This window comes from Rhinopithecus roxellana, chromosome 2 (genome assembly GCF_007565055.1).
Source record: "Rhinopithecus roxellana isolate Shanxi Qingling chromosome 2, ASM756505v1, whole genome shotgun sequence".
NCBI classification, from domain to species: domain Eukaryota; kingdom Metazoa; phylum Chordata; class Mammalia; order Primates; family Cercopithecidae; genus Rhinopithecus; species Rhinopithecus roxellana.
In genome coordinates, this window is record NC_044550.1 from 84,994,481 (window position 1) to 85,015,594 (window position 21,114).

Consider the following 21,114-nt stretch of genomic DNA (forward strand, 5'->3'; position numbering starts at 1 on the left):
ATATGAACAGACACTTCTCAAAAGAAAACATTTATGCAGCCAACAAACATTTGAAAAAATGCTCATCATCACTGGTCATTAGAGAAATGCAAATCAAAACCACAATGAGATACCACCACCTCATCATCATGGCGATCATTAAAAAGTTAGGAAACAACAGATGCTGGAAAGGATATGGAGAAATAGGAACACTTTTTGTGGGAGTGCAAACTAGTTCAACCATTGTAGAAGACAGTGTGGTAATTCCTCAAGGATCTAGAACCAGAAATACCATTTGACTTAGCAATCCCATTACTGGGTATATACCCAACGGATTACAAATCATTCTATAAAGACACATGCACACGTATGTTTATTGTGGCACTGTTCAAAATAGACTTGGAACCAACCCAAATCCCCATCAGTGACAGACTGGATAAAAAATATGTGGCACATATACACCAGGGAATACTATGCTGCCATAAAAAGGACGAGTTCATGTCCTTTGCAGGGACATGGATGAAGCTGGAAACTATCATTCTCAGCAAACTAACACAGGAACAGAAAACCAAACACTGCATGTTCTCACTCAAAGTGGGAGCTGAACAATGAGAACACATGGACACAGGCAGGGGAACATCACACACTGGGGCCTGTTGGGGGGTGGGGGACTACAGGAGGGACAGCATTAGGAGAAATACCTAATGTAGATGATGGGTTGATGGGTACAACAAACTACCATGGCACGTGTACCCCAGAACTTAAAGTATAATAATTATAAATGCAGCACAGCATTACCACTGCACAGCAAGAGCACTGCTATTCCATTTATTAGGAATAGCAATTCCAAATCAGAAAAAATACACTCTAATTTTTCTGTAGTTTATATTCCATTATAGGACAAACGATTTTTGGTTATTTCCAAGTGTATTACAGCTGGCAATATGAACGTGACCTGCCATAAAATAACTCTATAGTTGAATAATGAGTCTGGTGAACTTGCATCTGTAACTTACCCTGATGATTTTAAAATCAATTAGCAAGCTTTGAGTCAGATAGTAAATAACTGGCAAAGGCTTCCAATACAAACCAGGAATCAAGAAAATCTCATCAGGGAAAAAATTGTCATGCTTCCGTTTGTACCTGTGTCACTGCCCTCAGTCTGCAGAGTGGTATTTTCCTAATCAGCTACCAAGGACTGTGGGGTTTAATGTGCTCTGCACCCGCAGGATGTTTGGGCCCAGAAAGCTGGGAAACAGCACCATCTTCACACACACATGCTATGCCTCAGTTTCCTCATCTGTATCATGGGGACAAGAACAGTCTCTGAGCCTCAGAGTTGTTTCAGAGGAATGAATGAGCGACTCTGGTAAAGTGCTTCAAACTCCACCTGACATGGAGCAAGTTATTAAAGATGGGGAGAAGTACTGCTGGAGCAAGAGCGCTGTGATTCTGTCCTTCCCATACTTCTTCCACGATAAAACACCATTTTCCTCTATGGAACACAGTTTGTGAAACCTGCTCTGTGCCATTTTGGTGGAACTTGGTCCTTGGGTCCCCATTCTATAAAATGAGGGATGGGAGAACCTTGTTTTTTGCCTTTTCAGGAATATTTAAGAAACATGCCATCCCATTTCTGTTTTGATTTTTCTCATGTGGCAGCCTGTGACTGTCAAAGCTACAGCCACGCTGGGTGTGGTGCTGCAGATGTGCCACCATGAGTCAACAGTGCCAACGCTGGGTGGGGATGCTTCCATCAGGCTAGTGGAGTCCTGCACATGCACAGCAGCGCTCGGGACCCGGGTGCCATGGACTCTTTCCATGTGGGTGTCTGCAGGGCTGTGAGGGGGACTTTTTCCCTTAGTTTTAACCCGAGGGTAGACATCTTGGTTTCTAGGCAGTATCAACCACCACAAGGACGACTGTCTGGTGGCCACACTTTTCACATTTCTGGGATTGAGCCTTGTTCATGTCTGGGGATAAAGGTTCCCTTTACTCAGGCCACAGAGGTTTGGGGGAGGGCCAGTGTCCTTTATTTACAACTCATCCTCACCACCTATCCAGCTAACTCACCGAGCACCTGCTCTGTGCCAGGCACTGGGGAAGCTGCAGTGAACAAATCTCTCTCTCAAGGCGTCTGTGTTCTTTTCTACTAAGCAGAAATACACACAGAAAGGCAGGTGCTGCCGGTGTGAGGAGGGAAGGGAGGAGGTGCAGTTCAGAGGGGCTCTCAGGAAGGATGGGCTTGGATGCATGTGACCTGAAGGTCACATGGCCATTGGGGGACCAGCAAGGGCAGGGTTACCTAGGGAGTTCCTGAAGAGCGAAGAAGCCTGCCAGCCTACTGACTGACATCCCAAAAAAGTTACACAGAAGGGCCATGGAAGGGTTCATATTGGTACACAGGTGACAGCAACGCTGACACATTTGTAATAAGAGAAGGAACAGAATAAGTCGACCCTTGAACAAGTTTCAGCATGCAGCCCGGGCACATCTGTGAACCTGCCAACAGGGAGAGGTCCCAGGCCCTCTCGGAGCCTCTGTGCCTATCTAACACGTAAACATGTCCATAGCATTGAGCACCACCCCGGAGATGCTGAGAAAACAGGGCAGAATGGAGAGGGGCTGGGGCTAGGGGCTTGGCTGTTTTTCCTCACAGGCTAGGCTGGCTGGGGACAAGTGTCCCAGACACTACTCAATAACAATGCATATTCACCTGGGGTTGGCATTTCCCACCCACCTCTGTTCCGTGTTCCACAGACGGAGAAAGCAGTTCATTCCCAGTCATGAGGGCTTCTGTTTATGCCTTGGTCAGCTGCAGAGGGATGGGTCCTTGGTGCGGAACCCGGGCCTGGCATCACAGCCAGCAGGTGGCATCGGCCTGGCAGCCGGAGGCTGGGCATTTGACTCTGTAAGCATGACGTCACCGGTGGATGGGGGAGGTGTCACCACCAACCACTACCAGGGAAGGGCTCAGCCTGTGTTGTTCGGGTGGCTCGGATGCCCACAGGGCTGGGTGTGCAGAAGGCCTCAGCAGCCACCAGAAGTGCTGGCAGCCGTAGAAGCCCATCTGGTGCACCCTGGCCTGGGACAAGGCGGAAAACCTCTGCAGGCCTAAATCTTGAACCATGACTGCAGTTGCTGATGTCAGGGAACATCTGTGGGAATCGAAGCGGGGGCCCCCAGTCACTGGGCGAGGAGAAAGATAACCAAGCTGGTCCGAGCTGCAAGTCCTGGGCCCCGTGTGCTCACTGGCCTGCACAGCCTTCCCCCAACCATGGCCTGCTCCAGCCAGTGGACCAGGGGAGCCTTCAGGGCAGGACCCACAGATGCCCGGCCCTTAGCAGATGTTGAAGGTAGGGAGGTGCCGCAGTACACAGCCCCATCGCAACTGGAAAAATCCACGTGCATGAAGTTAGCAGCTGCAGGTGGTTAGATCTCAAGGAGGTGGGGACAAGACCAGGAGAGCTGGGTGAGATTGACATATCAAACATCTGGGTCAGCACGGATACTGACCAGCCAGAATGGACACTGGTTCCTGTGCCACACCACTGTCTTACGGCAAAGCATGTTACATCACGCTGTACATTCATGTGGTCATCTCCTGGGTACCAGTCTGGTGTAGTGCACAGGTATGCGTTGAGGAATATGCAGACTTGGCCCTTACCTGAGCCTCAAAAAGCCAGGAGATGAGGATACAAATGCACACACGGCACTTGTACATCATCAGCACTGTTCTCTACCCAGTCCCCTCAGTGCACAATAGGCCACTGTCCCCAGTACAGAGTTGGTAGAGGCAGGGCAGGCTGAACTCACACTCTGGAAGGGGATGCTGGGCAGGGTGGGAGCCAGGCTGTGCATCTCTAAGTGGGCACCATTGCTAGTTTGCATACAAACCACTATTCCCACTGCAAAGTATGAAACCACCAAGTGAGAGTTCAGTTCATCAGGATGTGTCCGTTTTGGAATGATGGGGAGAAGCCAGACCATCCCAAAGGCCACCTTTCAAAACAAATGACTTCGGAATGACTGTGTGCACAGCTCTCCGGGGATGCCCCGACAGTTTCCTCAGACATTCACTTGGCGTGGAATCAATTCTGGAAAATGTCGTGCTCGTGAGCAGCTGCTGCTGCTTCCCCAGTTCTTTCGCTGCAGTCACCTCTCCCCTGCAGGCCCTCCTGGAGCCTAGCCTGGAGGAATCCTTTCTGGCCTCCACCTCACAGATGATACTTTATTTTTCTCATTTACTTGACCATTAGCTTTGGAGCCAGGTGACCCCACTTCCTCTTTTATCCTGCTGGCCACATCTTTATCAGTTTAACCTGTCCTATTTATGGTGCAGCTCCTTAAACAGCAGCCTGCAAGCTCCCTGACAGAGGAATCACCTGTCTTATTCCCCATGGCTCCCAGGAGTGGCCCCTTCTTGTTTCTGCTGTGCAGCCCTGATGTGGGCTGAAGGCTAAAGGGATTCCAAGCTACTGTTGCCCGGATTCTCGCTCCTGGGTTTCTCTGACTTATTCCAAACTCCCAGTGCTTGGGGATGACTTATTTCAACAGTATTTTTTAGGGTAGCTGTTGATAGTTTTATTCATTGAGCCAAAACAAAAACTGGGCAACCTAAATGAGCATCTTCATTTTGTGGCACCAATACTGCAAAACTCAATACACGAAGCTAACCCCTTTCCATCTTTCCCTGGACTCCAGTTTCCTTCAGCCTGTGCATGCTGAGTTTTAACATGACTCCATCCGCATGCCATGCCAGGGGTACTAGGAGCCCCATTCTCTGTTCACTGTGGTTAGAGGCCCTGGGGTCAGAGTAGGGAAGGTAGTCATAGCGACCAAGCCCAAAGCTCTACCTTCAATCGTCAGCATGAGTGACTTCATTGCAATGAGTCAAATGCAATGATGGTCTGGCCTGCTGTCTCAATGCTGATTCCCACTAGCCTTTCCTGGTAGATCCCAGGCTAAATGGAGAGGCAAGAACCCTAATTATAATCAGCAATAAGAGTCCTACATTGTTAGAAATCAGAGAAAGATTTGTGCATTGACTTTTCATTCTGTACAAAATACATCTGCTGGGATCTCAGAAGTTTAGCAGGTGCCCAGCATGATTTTTCCAGCCTGATGGGCCACAGCTGTCAGGGTGGAAGAAGAGCCTGGCAAGGTCACAGGGCGACTGATGGCACTTGGCTCGCTCCGACGATGAGGCCTGGGGCTCGATCTGCCTTTTCCCTACTACCTCACGAGTCATCACTGGGGCAGGCCAGCGGCCACTCCCCACTTTCCCTGCTCCCACCGCAAATGACGGCTTCTCAGAAGGCTGTGCAGGGAGAGTCTCCTTCTTGCTGCACATCTGGGGCCAATGCTGCTGTTCTGAGGTTACACAATCACTTAAGTGGTGATGAAGCCTGAATGATACAGCCTCTCTAAAGTAGGTCCCACATGATTTCAATAGCATGCTCATTTCTTATATGTTATCTGCTGACTCCAGAATGTTTAACATGAGCATTGGGGCAGGGGATATTGGAAATTTTATTTTCAAACATCAAAATTTTAGTGATATTGATGGGGTTAGGGCAAAAGATACATTGACTCAACTATAAATACTCCAATGCTAGTAATTTCACTGGACACAAATGACTGGCAACTATTTAGTCCAGGTGTTCCAGAAATAGCCTTCGAAATATTGGAAAGTGACCTGCAGTGATTATATAAGAAGTTTGGCCTTCATCTGAAACAAAACAGTGTTGATCTTGGATATGGCACCAAAAACATAGGCAATGAAAGAAAAAAGATAAATGAGTACATGAAAATTAAAAACTGTGCATCCAAGGTCACCAGCAAGAGAGTTAAAAGGCAACCCAAAGAATGGGAGAAGATATTTTCAATCATATGTCAGGCATGGGGTTAATATTCAGAATATATAAAGAACAACTACAACTCAACAACAAAAAAGCAAACTGAATCAAAACTTGATAAAGGACTTGCTAAAGCCATTTCCCCAAAGAAGATACACAAATGCCCAATAAGCACAAGAAGAGATGCTTGACAGTTCTAGTCATTAGAGAAATGCAAATCAAAACTAAAACTGCAATGAGATAGCATTTCACACCCATTAGGATGGCTATTATCAAAAAAAGGGGGAAATAAGAAGTGTTCAGACAACAGTGGAAAATAACAAGTGTTGACAAGGATATAGAGAAATTGGAACCCTTGTATGCCACTGGTGAAAATGTATAATGGTGCAGTGCTTTGGAGGACAGTATGACAGTTCCTAAAGAGATTAAACAGAGAATTACCATATGACACACCATTCCACTTCAGGCATATACCCAAAAGAACTGAAAGCAAGTGCTCAAATAGATATTTGTACATAAGTGTTCACAGCTGGGCACAGGGCTCATGCCTGTAAATCCCAGCACTTTGGGAGGCTGAGGAGGGTGGATTACCTGAGGTCAGGAGTCTGAGACCAGCCTGGCCAACATGGTGAAACACAGTCTCTACTAAAAATACAAAAAATTAGCCGGGCGTGGTAGTGGATGTCTGTAATCCCAGTTACTCGGGAGGCTGAGGCAGGAGAATCACTTGAACCCGGGAGGCGGAGGTTGCAGTGAGCTGAGATTGTGCCACTGCACTCCAGCCTGGGCAACAAGAGCAAAACTCCATCTCAAAAAAAAAAAAAAAAACCAAAAAAACCCCCAAAAATACAACATGTGTTCACAGCAGCATTATTCACAATTCCAAAAGGTGAAAACAGCTCAAGTGTCCATCCATGGATTAACAAAATGTGGCATACACAGAGAGCTATTATTCAGCCTCAAAAAGAAATGAAATTCTGATACATGCTACAGCACCAGGAACCTCAAAAACATTAACTAAGTGAAATGAGCCAGATAAAAAGAACAAATACTTTATGATTCCACTTATATGAGGTACCTAGAGTGGCCAAATTCATAGAAAGAAAGCAGAACAGCGCTTACCAGGAGTAGGCGAAAGGAAGTTCGTGTTTAAGGGGTGTAGTTTCTGGGATGGATGGTGGTGATGGTTGCACAACTATGTGAACGGACCTAATACCACTGAATTGTACACTTAAAATGGATAAAATGGTAGACTGTGAGCTATGTATATTCCACAATAAATATTAATTTTGAAAAAACAGATTTTAAACCCCCAACGTGCTCCCAGTGCAGGCTGAAAGGGAGGCTGCCCACTTGTGCTCAGATGGGCCCCTGAACCTTGTGGCTCTGCTTCTTCCCTGTCTGGTAATATCTCAGCAGAATGTGACATGGTATGAAAAGTCCATCCCTTACCAATTCAGCAGCATTTGATTTGTTTCTATGCCTAAGGAAAATACAACCTTAACAAGGTTATGCTACCACTCACGATGGGCTCCCTTCTGAAAACCCAGGCTCCATGATGCCATCGCTCAGCTGAGTGTTCCTGGCAGGCTCTCTCAGTGGGTGAGTTTTGGAGAGTCCTCAAGCCCTCCTCGATCTGACCAAGAGACCAAAAGGCACTTCTTGGCCAAAAGTTTGTCAGTGAGCACGCTCGGTGCAGCAGTAAATGCTAGGCACGTGGGAGGCCTTTGGGGACCTTAGTGGGAAGCTTAGTGGCGCTGATGGAGTGACAAGAGACAGGGTTGTCCCATGCAGCCTCCCAGGGCTGGTTTCGGAGTCTAGGCTGGTGCAGGCTCAGGCAATCTGGGTCTGTCCAGTGCCTGTCCAAGAATGGGCTGGCTGGGATGGGAGGGTGGAGGGGTGGAGCAGGTGCTACAGTGTCTCATGAGAAACCAAGGGCATTTCTGAAAACTCATCCCGGCCCCCAGCCATTAGCATCTGATTGTTACCAAGACTATGTTTTAATTTGTTCTTCATCCCCATTTTTATAACAAATTCAACACTAGTCACTGGTCAGGGGTGAATATTAAATCCTCGAAACATGTTGTTTGGATGCTGTGCTAAGCAAGATGGGCTCCATTTCCTTCTAATTTTTTTGTTTAATTTTATATAATTTCCACCTTAAGTTTCCTTGTATTAAAAGCCTCATTCTAGACCACAGCTCTGCCTTCTTGAGAATAAGGTGTATTGTACATGTGAAAAACACAAAGCAAAATGACACAATGGAAAAGAAAGTAGAACTTAAAGGGGTAATTAGAACCTTGCTGAACAAAGGAAGTGTAACGAAAGGGTGGTGTTTGAAATGCATTGGCATGTTACTGTATATAGAAGTATGAACTTTTCCTAATCTTGTTTTCAATATTTCCTAGATCCTTCCTGCAAATGTACACTATGCTGAGCAAAGTACAAATCTGACTTGTGTTTATATGTCACCAACTTCAACATCAGGTTTAATCTAGATTAGGCAGCTAAATCCTTACTTCAATCTCCCCAAAAAAGGAACATCAAGCAATAAGGGGCAGACCCTAGAGGCCAGAGGCAGCCTTAGGTAAGAACACGTGAGAGCAAGGTATCTCAAGGCAATAGATAAGGACTGTTTTCTTCCCTTGATTCTATGATGCCACAGAAAGCAAATAGGGACGGTCTGGCAAACAACAGTTGCAGGTCAAATCTGGCCTTTATGCTTTAAAGTTTTTTCCATGTTTGTGTTTTTTACACTTTTAAATGACTGAAAAAAAATCCAAAGAATAATATTTTGTGACATGTTCAAATGTTATGAAATTGTTTAGAACACGGCCACACTCGTTCATTCATTCACATATATCCTGTGACCGCTGTCATGCTACAGTGGCATAGCCGAGTAGCTGTAACCAAGATTGCGTGACCCACAGAGCCTAAAATAGTTACTACGTGGCCCACTACAGAAGAAGTTTACTGACCCATGGATTGGAAGACATCTCAGAGTCAATAATAGCTTTTCAAGGAACAGGTTTTGTTTGTTTGTTAAAGTATATAAATCAAGTATACGATGTCTTCATCTAATTTAGTATTTGGTAGTTTTTAAAACTACTAACATGTGGGGGAGAAGAGGTCTCCAAATTAAGTGATATGCTGGTACTTGGATCTGGCTTTCCTGTTACCATACAGATTCTTCCAGCCTTTAGGAAACGCTTTAGAAAGAATCCTAGCCCTTGTGGACGAAGGGCTAGGTAACCGAAGACATCATGCAACTTAAAGTTTCCAGAATTTGTCATTCACATAGAGAGCCTCCGTCACACAGGTCTCACATTTTTGGCTGTTCCTTCAGGAGTCATTTCCCTTTGAGCCTACATTTCCTGGGGAATTCACAGTTGATCCTTGATATCATGGTAGCTAACTATGTCTTGCAAAGTCACCTGAACACTGATTTAACAAATACTGAACAATTGCTCCTAGGGGAAATACAGGGTTAGGTTCCCACAAGCTGCTGAAGCTACCCCCATAGGGTTGACAAGAATCGCATGCCAGGTCTGGACAGAAATATATAATTAAGTATTAATCATGCTGCACTTTGGCCCACTTCCTAGTTGCTAAAAGTCACATAGCACTAGATACTGACCATACAGACAGGATTTCTTGACACTAGAATCAAAGGCTTTTGTTTAAGGATCGCTTAAGACAAGCCTGTCCAACCCATGGCCCACGGGCTGTATGTCGCCCAGGACGGCTTTGAATGCGGTCCAACACAAACTCATAAACTTTCTTAAAATATGAGATGCTTTTTTTTTTTTTTAAGCTCATCAGCTATCACTAGTGTTAGTGTATTTTATGTGCAGCCCAAGACAATTCTTCCAATGTGGCCCAGGGAAGCCAAAAGACTGGACACCCCTGGCTTAAGATGTTTTTCAGATCCTGAATTCCAGCAACCAGTTTGAAGACCCCCCTACAGAGGAACAGGATCAGCATGAGAATATGGCTTCTCCATCTCCTTGCTCAGCGACTTCCCCTTGTACTCTTTGACCGATCAATGACCTCCACACTTCCGCCCACTCCCAAGCCCTTAAAAACCCTTGCCCCAAACTCCTGGGGAGATGGGTTTGAGGTTTGTCCCATTTCCTCTTTTGGTGTGACTCTGATTAAACCTCTCTGCTGAAATCCAGTGTCTTGGTGTATTGACTTTCTGTGTGCATCAGACAATAACCTATTACGGTTACGTTGCTGGTCACAACTTTTTCAACAAATGACAATATATAACCTTGTTTTATGTGTGTTTCTGTTTAAAGGCATCTTATTTAATGTATACTGCCAATTCCCTAACACTGAACTCATGGCCAACAGCACTGTAACTCAGGCCTGAAGGATGCTTCTTCAACACACATATTTTCTCCATAAGCCACGTCATAGTTTTCTCGCTCTTAGGAACATAGACAGTACTGGGGCTCTGTGCTTGGGGGTCATCTCAACAGCAGAATCACCAACAAAATGCACAAAAAATGCAAAAAACCATGGCATACAGTAGACCTCAAAAAGGATGAGTATTTATGGCATTAGAGCTGAAATAAGAGAGCAGAGTCAGCTTGTTTGACCTTGCCAGGAACATGCACATTGGTGGCAGGCATTTTTCACTGCTCTGCACATCTGGGAATGCCTGCAAAAGTGCCCCGAGCATTGATTTTAAGGTTACAAATACATTTTAGTGAGTAGGTGAAGTTGCAAATACAAAATCTGAGAATGATGAGGATTGACTGCAGTTTAACCCACATATACTTTCTAGTCCCTTTAACTATGACCTTGATACACTTAATTGGTCAACTGGCATCTTCCTAGCCTTTTAAATGTCAATCATTTAAAATTATCTCCTCTTTCTATAATGACACTGACAATAACATTTCTCTATTGCTCAAGAGAGTCTCACTCCTTATGGAATTCCTTCACTATTTTCTTTTTGTATCAAATGAGGCCCTGGGTTTAACAGTTCCTTTTTGAGCACATCAGTGAGTCTCTTGTCTGCCTGAATTCTTACGTCCTGCTTCACCCAAACTTTTTGTCTTTCCTATCTCTGCTATCTTCTTCCCTGGCCACACCTGCAAGGTGTTCTACCCATTGCAAGCTTACTTCAGGCTGAATTCTGACAAACACAATCTTAAGTAGATTCTATCATGCCTGGGCCAGGCTGTGGGCTGTGTAACTGGTGGGGCCATGTGCAAAATGAACATAAGGGGACCCTCGTTCCAAGTTTACTAAGAATTTCAAGATGGGAGCAGCAGAATATTATGCCAAGAGTGGGACTGCAAGGCCACACCCCCATGACACTTGGCCCTGGAGATGCCCACATTATGGATAAGCCCAGAGTGACACCTAACCTATCAGCAATGGAGCTACGTAGGTGGAGGGCTGGGCTGCCGCCCACAGGAGCCACCTGATGGCTCCCTCAGGTGCTTCTTTCCCTCCTGCCTCATTTATGAGCCCCTGAAAATGCATTTAATCACCCCATCTTAATTCCTTTCTCTATAAAAAAGATAAAAATAATCCAAGTAAGCATTACTATTGTTTTCTTTTTATAGAGAAAGGAATTAAGGCAGGAGGGTGATTAAGTTTAAATAGTAATATTTACTCATCCTCGCCTCATGGAAACATTAGAAGGATTTAATCACAGGACTTAGAAAGAAAGACACTATGTAAATCCCAGGTATTACACAGTTATTATTATATTGTAAGAAGAGGGATTTGAGCTGCATAGGAGTGGGGGATTTATTGACACAGGTGTTAGACAATAAGATAGTTTCCCAAAATCTCCCCTAGATATATTTCAGATCAGGAAAAGACTCCTGTGTGTCAGGTGTGATTTAGATGTGATCTCCTAGAAGCACAGCCTATAGGACCTTCAGTGATTTATTTCTTCCTAAAATTTGTGTTTTTTCCAGAAAGATCACCCTGTGGCAGCACAAATCTCGCAGTCAGGTGGGAATGGAATGCCTGATTTCCTCCCATAATGAGGCAAGATCCTAGTTTTTCTGCAGTGTTCTTACAGAAAATTACTTGCTTGTAAGTCTTCAAAACTAGCTGTGAACATAGGCACATGTTCTATGGGTTTGTAATTTGTGAAAAATTAGTGATGAAGCAAAAGGAGTTGGTGATCATAAAAAAAATACTTTTTCCCCTTCTTTAAATAAACTGGGATCAAACACAGCTTTTAATTTTTGCCAGTTAAGGATTAAAATAAACAACTATTTTTTTTCTGTTGTCATTATAAATTCATAAGAGAAAGATGATTTTGGCACCAAAACAAAGTGAAAACAAACAAAAACAGAGAATGGGAGAAAATATTTGCAAGTCATAGACTGGAAAAGGGGTTAATATACAGAATATATAAAGAACTCCTACAACTCAGTAACAAAAAAACAAAAAAATTGATTAAAAACTTGGGCAAAGACTTGAAAGACATTTCTTCAAAGACTTACAAATGGCCAATAGTGCCTGGAAAGGTATTCAACGTCACTAATCAGGGAAATGCAAATCAAAACTACAATGAGTTACCACTTCACAACCATGAAGATGAGCACTAAAAAGAAATCCCAGAAAATCACAAGTGTTCACAAGGATGTGGAGAAATTAGAATCCTTGTTCACTGTTGTTAGCAATAAAAAACGGTGTATCTGCTGTGGAAAAGTTCGGTGTTTCCTCAAAAAAATAAATGTAGAATTATCATATGATCCAGCAATCCAATTTCTGGGAATATTCCCAAAAGAACTGAAAGCAGAGTTTCAGAGATATTTATACATCCATGTTCATAGCAGCGCTATTCACAATAGCCAAAAGGTGGCAACCCAGATGTCTCTTGACAGATTAGTAGGCAAACACAATGTGGTGTATACATACAATGAAATATTATTCAGCCTTATAAAGGGAGGAAATTCTGACACCTGCTGCAACATGGATGAACTTGGAGGACACTATGCTAAGTGAAATGAGCCCGTCACAAAAAGACAAATACTCATATGAGCTACTCCCAGTAGTCGAATTCAGAGACAGAAAGAGGGGAATGGGGAGCTTTAGTTTTGCAAGACAAAGAGCTCTGGAAATTGGTTGCACAACAATGTGAATGTACTTAACACCCACACTGGACACTGAAAAATGGTTAACATGGTAAATTCTATGCTTGTATATTTTACCACCATTAAAAATAAAATAATAAAAAAGTATAAACTCTTATATGGACATTCCCCCTCCTCATTTCCCTAAAACATAGTACAATTGCATCTTAGAATGTTGCCTGGTTGTTGAACAACAGTTGGTAAGCACTGTGAATTGTCTAAAAACCAGCCACTGAAAAGACATTAACCTTCTTGAAAGAGGTAAGTATATTACCCAGGTTTTGCATTAAGTCAGCCACAGAAAGCTATGACCAAGCACGAAAGACTGAAGTTGACAGAAGTTCTGTGGCTGCAAGTGGAAATGAACCATCACTATAATTAAGGTGTAATGTTAAAGTGATGGGTGAGGAAGGGCTCAGGACCTGCATCACTGAACTAAATCATGACTTAAAAAACAAGATCATCTCAGAAGCCTCATAGCTGCCTTTGATGCTGAACTCTTCACATGTGTGATATACACACATCCTCGCATATACACACATACATGCATATAGTACATAATAAAGTCAGCTATGGTCTGGAATAGAGTTTCAGGGTTATTTACAAAGATAGTCTTGTTAAGCTGATGGGATCTCTTAGCCAGGCTTAAACATACAAACACAAAGACATTGTATATTCTCTCAATCACATTTGAACTGCTCACTTACATACATCCCACCAGGTAACAGAAACAGCCATATTCTCTTTTATTTATTAAGGCAATTTTACTACGGAGCTTTGCTGGACAACACTCTTGATATTAAAAAAAAAAAAAAAGGACTGCTGTCCCTGTTTGCTTTGTGGCTTCTAATATAGATACTGGAAACCCCATGAGCATTATCGCGCCTTAAGTCGATCCACTATTCTTCACAACCACCTCCCAGTTGCTATGGCTACTGAAAGTTGTTCAGGCCATTTGCTAACTGACCTTTCTGCAGCTTCTGCCCCTCAGGCCCCTCATTGGCAAAGTGGGGCACACACTCTCTTTTCTGGCTTGTCCTGAATGTCCCCATTCTACCTCCTTTTCTTCCCTTAGCAGCAGCGCTTTCCCAGACTTATTGCAGCCACCTCCCCATTTGACCACAGTGTTTCCTTTGGACCCTCTTCCGTTCTGCCCTTTTCTCGAGCTGCACCAACACCTGGGCAGTTCCATCCACTCCCAGCTTCAGCGACCACCCACGTGCTGCCGCCTCCCACATCTGCAGCAGCAGGCTGCCTTCCTCACCTTCATCCACAGAACTGTTTACCTGCTGTTTCCTCCAGAATGTCCTAAAGGTCTTTCAAATCCTGTATGTCCAAAACAAGCTCTTCATCCCCCCTCCCAGATCTCCTTGCCTTGAGCCCCATCCTCTGTGCAGGTACCACCCTGCCCAGCTATCTACTTCCAATCCTGGGGAGTCCTCTTTGACTTGCTCTTTACTCTCTCAACCTCCCCATCCCATTCATCACCAGGAGTCATCATTCCACCACCTGAACCTCTGTTGGTGCTCCTGCCCCAACTTGGCTCTACCACCTCTCACCTGAACCACAGCACCAACATCCTACTGGGATGCTGCCTCCTGCCCCTCCTGGATCCTCTAGAATCTCTCAGACAGCACCATTCAGCACAGCTCTCTGCACAGGGTTCTGTTGTCATTACAACAGAATGGTGGTGACTAGCCACATGTGGCTGTGGGGCACTTGAAATGCGGCTAGTGTGTCTGGGGAACTCCTTTTCCATTTTACTTAATTTAAATGTAAAGAGCCCCACATGGCGGTGGAAATGGCATTGGACAGATCAGCTCCAGATTCTGTACACATGTGGTGAAAATGCCTCAACAGCTTCCTTGACCTGGCTTATGGATTCCATCACTGTCTCCCTCCTCTTTCTCTCCATTTCTCCCATGGCTTTCTTGGATACAAGGACATTCTCTCTTTCTCAAAATCAGAATGCTTCTCCCTCCCTTGGAAGATAACTCCTTTGGCTTAGAGTAGCTTCCCTCTATGTGGTAAACCCCGACTTGACTTTTGAGTCGCAGCTAAGCAGTCATTTCCCTTGCCTCATGCCATGGCCCCTTCTCTACCCTGCCACTTCCCTTTCCAGATGCTCCACGCATGGTCCTGACACTCTGTATCACAGTACCTTTCATGCCGGGTTTTCAATCCAGTTTACATGTCTATATTCCCCATCAGACTGCAAGCTCTGTCCTCACAGAGGACACAGGCCCCAGGTCTCTTGTAGGGTTGTTGTATCCACAGTGCCTGTGCTCATGGCCCAAAAGCCAGGCCCTCCCTCCGGGAAGCAGGGCCACTCAGTAGCCCTTCCTTTGCACGTACCCATAGAGGCTGTTTAGAAGGGTAACTGACAGAGATGGCTCGTTTCACAGAGTGAAGACCAATTGGACGCTGAAAAATCTCTTTTTTAACGTAGTATTCTGGTTACGAAAAGTCTCTGTCCGACAGGTTTGGAAGGAAGAGTCACTGAGCAATTCAGCTGCCTCTCACTATATGAACCTATTCCAAACTCTCGAGGAGCTTTGAGAGATGCAACCATGGCCACTGACTGATGCTGCCCTTAAACCACGAATGTGGTGGCCGAAGAAGGAACACATAAGGATGCCCTTTCCAGCTCTACGCAGAGTTACATATTTCAGTTGGACTCCATGGCCCCAGCTGCAGGCATGTAACAAACACCAGTCCTTGGCTTGTCCAGACCTCCCTATACCACACCTCAAGGCGTCTAGGCCATGCTTTCCTTCACACTGAAATCACATTTTCACCTATCATTTCCTATTTACCACCCATTTTTAATTATATTTGATGCATTTTCCCAATTGTACAAAATAAAGATGCTTTATATGAAAATAAACATCCATTGGCACAAGTCAGCCACAACAATGCATTCTGAACTAGGCTATACTCGTGAAATAAGAAATTTGTAAATGTAAATGCCAGCTCTTATCTACTTTAGGATTTCAAACTTGGCTCTGCCACCTCTCACTGTAAGCCCTTAGTAATCGTTATAGAGATACTGTAAGGCCTTAGCAATTGTTCCATTACCCACTAGGCAATGAGTAAGATCTCCCATATCAGTTATTGATTTAATTTGAAATCTTTATACCTATGAAGACGTCCTTTTCAAAAACAGTGACTTTTTTTTTTTTTTTTCCATAATTTATGTCCTCCCCTCTCCCTTGGTGTCTTGGAAGAGAAGGCTTTGCTACTAGTTAGCTGACTGGAATAAATGATTCTTCCTTTACTTAGAGCCTTTCTTAGTCATGGCCTTGTCAAAGAAGAAAGCAGCGTAACACCGCTAACAATTATATTAAATAGTTTAGCTTGGTGAAGAGAGAATGCGGCTTTGAATCTCAATCTCTCGATGTCTCTTACACACACATTCATGGTACTACCAGCTCTGGGTACTTTATTATAGACATAGAAGCAAGTAGCCTTATTTCATTGTCACCTGAGCAACAGGAAGAAAGGGTGAACATTTGTTCAGTGCCTGTTAATGCGGTAGATGTCTTGGTTCCTGTGTTATTTCATTCACTTCCCCAAACTTCCTACAAGATGGGTATTACTACTGCCTTACAGTCGAAGAAACCAAAAGCCAAAAATTGAAGTAAAGCACCAAGATGGCTGAAAGAAAGAGTGACCTAGCACCAGAGGCCACGCTCTTTCTGTCGTCCGCAGTGGTCTCATTTCCATGGCGGGCTCCTATTTTGGCCTCAGAACATTTCCTGAGGAGAAATTTTGCCTGAGTGGAAAGATGTAAGACAGAATAAAATATGAAGTGAGTGGGCTACCCAAGTAAATGGTGAACACAGCCAAATGTGCAGCTTCCATTCTTCTATATGAGGTGAGAAATGCTTAAAGTAGATTTGTGTCTCCCTGTATGCCGCTTCTAGTGTGATCCTGAGGAAAACTACCAGACCACAGCGAGATGCAAAAGCACCCACTAATTATATGAACTATGACTCTCTCAAAATAATGTGTGAATAAAAAATAATAAAGGGGATATCATCACTGATCCCAAACAAATACAAACTACCATCAGAGAATACTATAAACACCTGTATGCAAATAAACTAGAAAATCTAGGAGAAATGGATACATTCCCGGACATATACCTTCCCGAGACTATAATGAATCCCTGAATAGACCAATAACTAGTTCTGAAATTGAGGCAGTAATTAATAGCCTACCAACCAAAAAAAAAGCCCAGAACTAAATAGATTCACAGCTGAATTCTACCGGAGGTACAAAGAGGAGCTGGTACCATTCCTTCTGAAACTATTACAAAAAATAGAAAAAGGGGGAATCCTCCCTAACTTATTTTTATGAGGCCAGCATCATCCTGATACCAAAACCTGGTAGAGACACAACAAAAAAAGAAAACTTCAGGCCAATATCCCTGATGAACATCGATGTGAAAATCCTCAATAAAATACTGGCAAACTGGCAGTACATCAAAAAGCTTATTCACCATGATCAAGTTGGCTTCATCCCTGGGATGCAAGGCTGGTTCAACATACACAAATCAATAAATGTAATCCATCACATAAACAGAACCAAAGACAAAAACTACATGATTATCTCAATAGATGCAGAAAAGGCCTTTGATAAAATTCAACATCCCTTCATGTTAAAAACTCTCAATAAACTAGGTATTGATGTAACATATCTCAAAATAATAAGAGCTATTTATGACAAACCCATAGCCAATATCATACTGAATGGGCAAAAGCTGGAAGCATTCCCTTTGAAAACTGGCACAAAACAAGGATGCCCTCTCTCACCACTCCCATTCAACATAGTATTGGAAGTTCTGGCAAGAGAAAGATATAAAGGGTATTGAAATAGGAAGAGAGGAAGTCAAATTGTTGCTGTTTGCAGATGACATGGTTCTATATTTAGAAAACCCCATCATCTCAGCCCCAAAACTCCTTAAGCTGATAAGCAACTTCAGCAAAGTCTCAGGATATAAAATCAATGTGCAAAAATCACAAGCATTCCCATACACCAACAATAGGCAAGCAAAGGGCCAAATCATGAATGAACTCCCATTCACAACTGCTACAAAGAGAATAAAATACCTAGGAATACATCTTACAAGGGAAGTGAAGGACATCTTCAAGGAGAACTGCAAACCACTGCTCAAGGAAATAAGAGAGGACACAAACAAATGGAAAAACATTCCATGCTCATGTATAGGAAGAGCCAATATCATGAAAACAGCCATACTCCCCAAAATAGTTTATAGATTCAGTGTTATTCCCATTAAGCTACCATTGACTGTCTTCACAGAATTATAAAAAACTAATTTAAATTTCATATTGAACCAAAAAGGAGCCCATATAGCCAAGACAAAAAGAAAAAAGCAAAAAGAAAAAAGTTGGAGGCATCATGCTACCTGAATTCAAACTACATGACAAGGCTATGGTAACCAAAACAGCATGGTACTGGCACCAAAACAGATATATAGACCAATGCAACAGAACAGAAACCTAGAAATAACACCCCACATCTACAACCATCTGATCTTTGACAAACCTGACAAAAACAAGCAATTGGGAAAGGATTCCCTGTTTAATAAATGGTGCTGGGAAAACTGGCTAGCCATATGCAGAAAACGTAGCACTATTTACGATAGCAAAGACTTGGAACCAATCCAAATGCCCATCACTGATAGGCTAGGTAAAGAAAATGTGGCACATAAACACCATGGAATACTACACAACCATAAAAAAGAATGAGTTCATGTCCTTTGCAGGGACATGGATGAAGCTGGAAGCCATCACTCTCAGCAAATTAATACAGGAACAGAAAAGCAAACAACATGTTCTCACTCATCAGAGGGAGGTGAACAATAAAAACACATGGACACAGGGAGGGGAACAACACAAACTGGGGCCTATTGGGAGGTCAGGGACAAGGGAGGGAGAGCATTAGGACAGACACCTAATGCATGTGGGGCCTAAAACCTAGATGATGGTGCTCGCTTTGGCAACACATATACTAAAATTGGAATGATACAGAGAAGATTAGCATGGCCCCTGCACAAGGATGACATGCAAATTCGTGAAGCATTCCATATTTTTGTTCAGTTAGGAAAAGAAGAAGTCAAACTGTCCCTGTTTGCAGATGACATGATTATATATTTAGAAAACCCCATCGTCTCAGCCCAAAATCTCCTTAAGCTGATAAGCAACTTCAGCAAAGTCTCAGGATATAAATCAATGTGCAAAAATCACAAGCATTCTTATACACCAGTAACAGACAAGCAGAGAGCCAAATCATGAATGAACTCCCATTCACAATAGCTTCAAAGAGAATAAAATACCTAGGAATCCAACTTACAAGGGATGTAAAGGACCTCTTCAAGGAGAACTAGACACCACTGCTCAGTGAAATCAAAGAGGACACAAACAAATGGAAGAACATACCATGCTCATGGATAGGAAGAATCAATATCGTGAAAATGGCCATACTGCCCAAGGTCATTTATAGATTCAATGCCACCCCCATTAAGCTACCAATGAGTTTCTTCACAGAATTGGAAAAAACTGCTTTAAAGTTCATATGGAACCAAAAAAGACCCTGCATTGCCAAGACAATCCTAAGCCAAAAGAACAAAGCTGGAGGCATCATGCTACCTGACTTCAAACTATACTACAAGGCTACAGTAACCAAAACAGCATGGCACTGGTACCAAAACAGAGATATAGACCAATGGAACAGAACAGAGCCCTCAGAAATAATACCACACATCTACAGCCATCTGATCTTTGACAAACCTGACAAAAACAAGAAATGGGGAAAGGATTCCCTATTTAATAAATGGTGCTGGGAAAATTGGCTAGCCATAAGTAGAAAGCTGAAACTGGATCTTTTCCTTACTCCTTATATGAAAATTAATTCAAGATGGATTAGAGACTTAAATGTTAGACCTAAAATCATAAAAAGCCTAGAAAAAAACCTAGGTAATACCATTCAGGACATAGGCATGGGCAAGGACTTCATGTCTAAAACACCAAAAGCAACGGCAACAAAAGCCAAAATTGACAAATGGGATCAAATTAAACTAAGGAGCTTCTGCACAGCAAAAGAAAGGACCATCAGAGTGAACAGGCAACCTACAGAATGGGAGAAAATTTTTGCAATCTACTCATCTGACAAAGGGCTAATATCCAGAACCTATAAAGAACTCAATCAAATTTACAAGAAAAAAACAACCCCATCAAAAAGTGGGCAAAGGATATGAACAGACACTTTTCAAAAGAAGACATTCATACAGCCAACAGACACATGATAAAATGCTCATCATCACTGGCCATCAGAGAAATGCAAATCAAAACCACAATGAGATACCATCTCACACTAGTTAGAATGGCAATCATTAAAAAATCAAGAAACAGCAGGTGTTGGAGAGGATGTGGAGAAATAGGGACACTTTTACACTGTTGGTGGGACTGTAAACTAGTTCAACCATTGGGGAAAACAGTGTGGCAATTTCCCAAGGATCTAGAACTAGAAATACCACTTGACCCAACCATCCCATTACTGGGGATATACCCAAAGTCATGCTGCTATAAAGACACATGCACACGTATGTTTACTGCAGCACTATTCACAATAGCAAAGACTTGGAATCAACCCAAATGTCCATCAGTGACAGACTGGATTAAGAAAATGTGGCATATATACACCATGGAATACTATGCAGCCATAAAAAAGGATGAGTTCGTGTCCTTTGTAGGGACATGCATGCAGCTGGAAACCATCATTCTCAGCAAACTATCGCAAGAACAGAAAACCAAACACCGCATGTTCTCACTCATAGGTGGGAATTGAACAATGAGATCACTTGGACACAGGAAGGGGAACATCACACACCGGGGCCTATTGTGGGGAGGGGTGGGGGGAGGGATAGCGTTAGAAGATATACCTAATGTAAATGATGAGTTCATGCGTGCAGCACACCAACATGGCACATGTATACATATGTAACAAACCTGCACGTTGTTCACATGTACCCTAGAACTCAAAAAAAAAAAAACAAAAAAAACAAAAAAACAAAACCTAGATGACAGGTTGATAGGTGCAGCAGGTCACCATGGCACATGTATACCTACATAACAAATCAG

The 21,114-nt window shown here is 43.3% G+C and overlaps 1 protein-coding gene and 1 non-coding gene across 3 annotated transcripts in view; one reads left to right on the forward strand and one right to left on the reverse strand.

Annotated features, from left to right (window-relative positions):
- Positions 1-21,114, reverse strand: part of NR3C2 (nuclear receptor subfamily 3 group C member 2) — a 363,388-nt gene that overhangs the window by 8,982 nt on the left and 333,292 nt on the right. The gene's annotated exons all lie outside the window — the stretch shown is intronic.
- LOC115896324 lies at positions 18,962-19,068 on the forward strand. Its single transcript, XR_004056206.1, has one exon. It is a non-coding gene; the product is annotated as a U6 spliceosomal RNA (small nuclear RNA).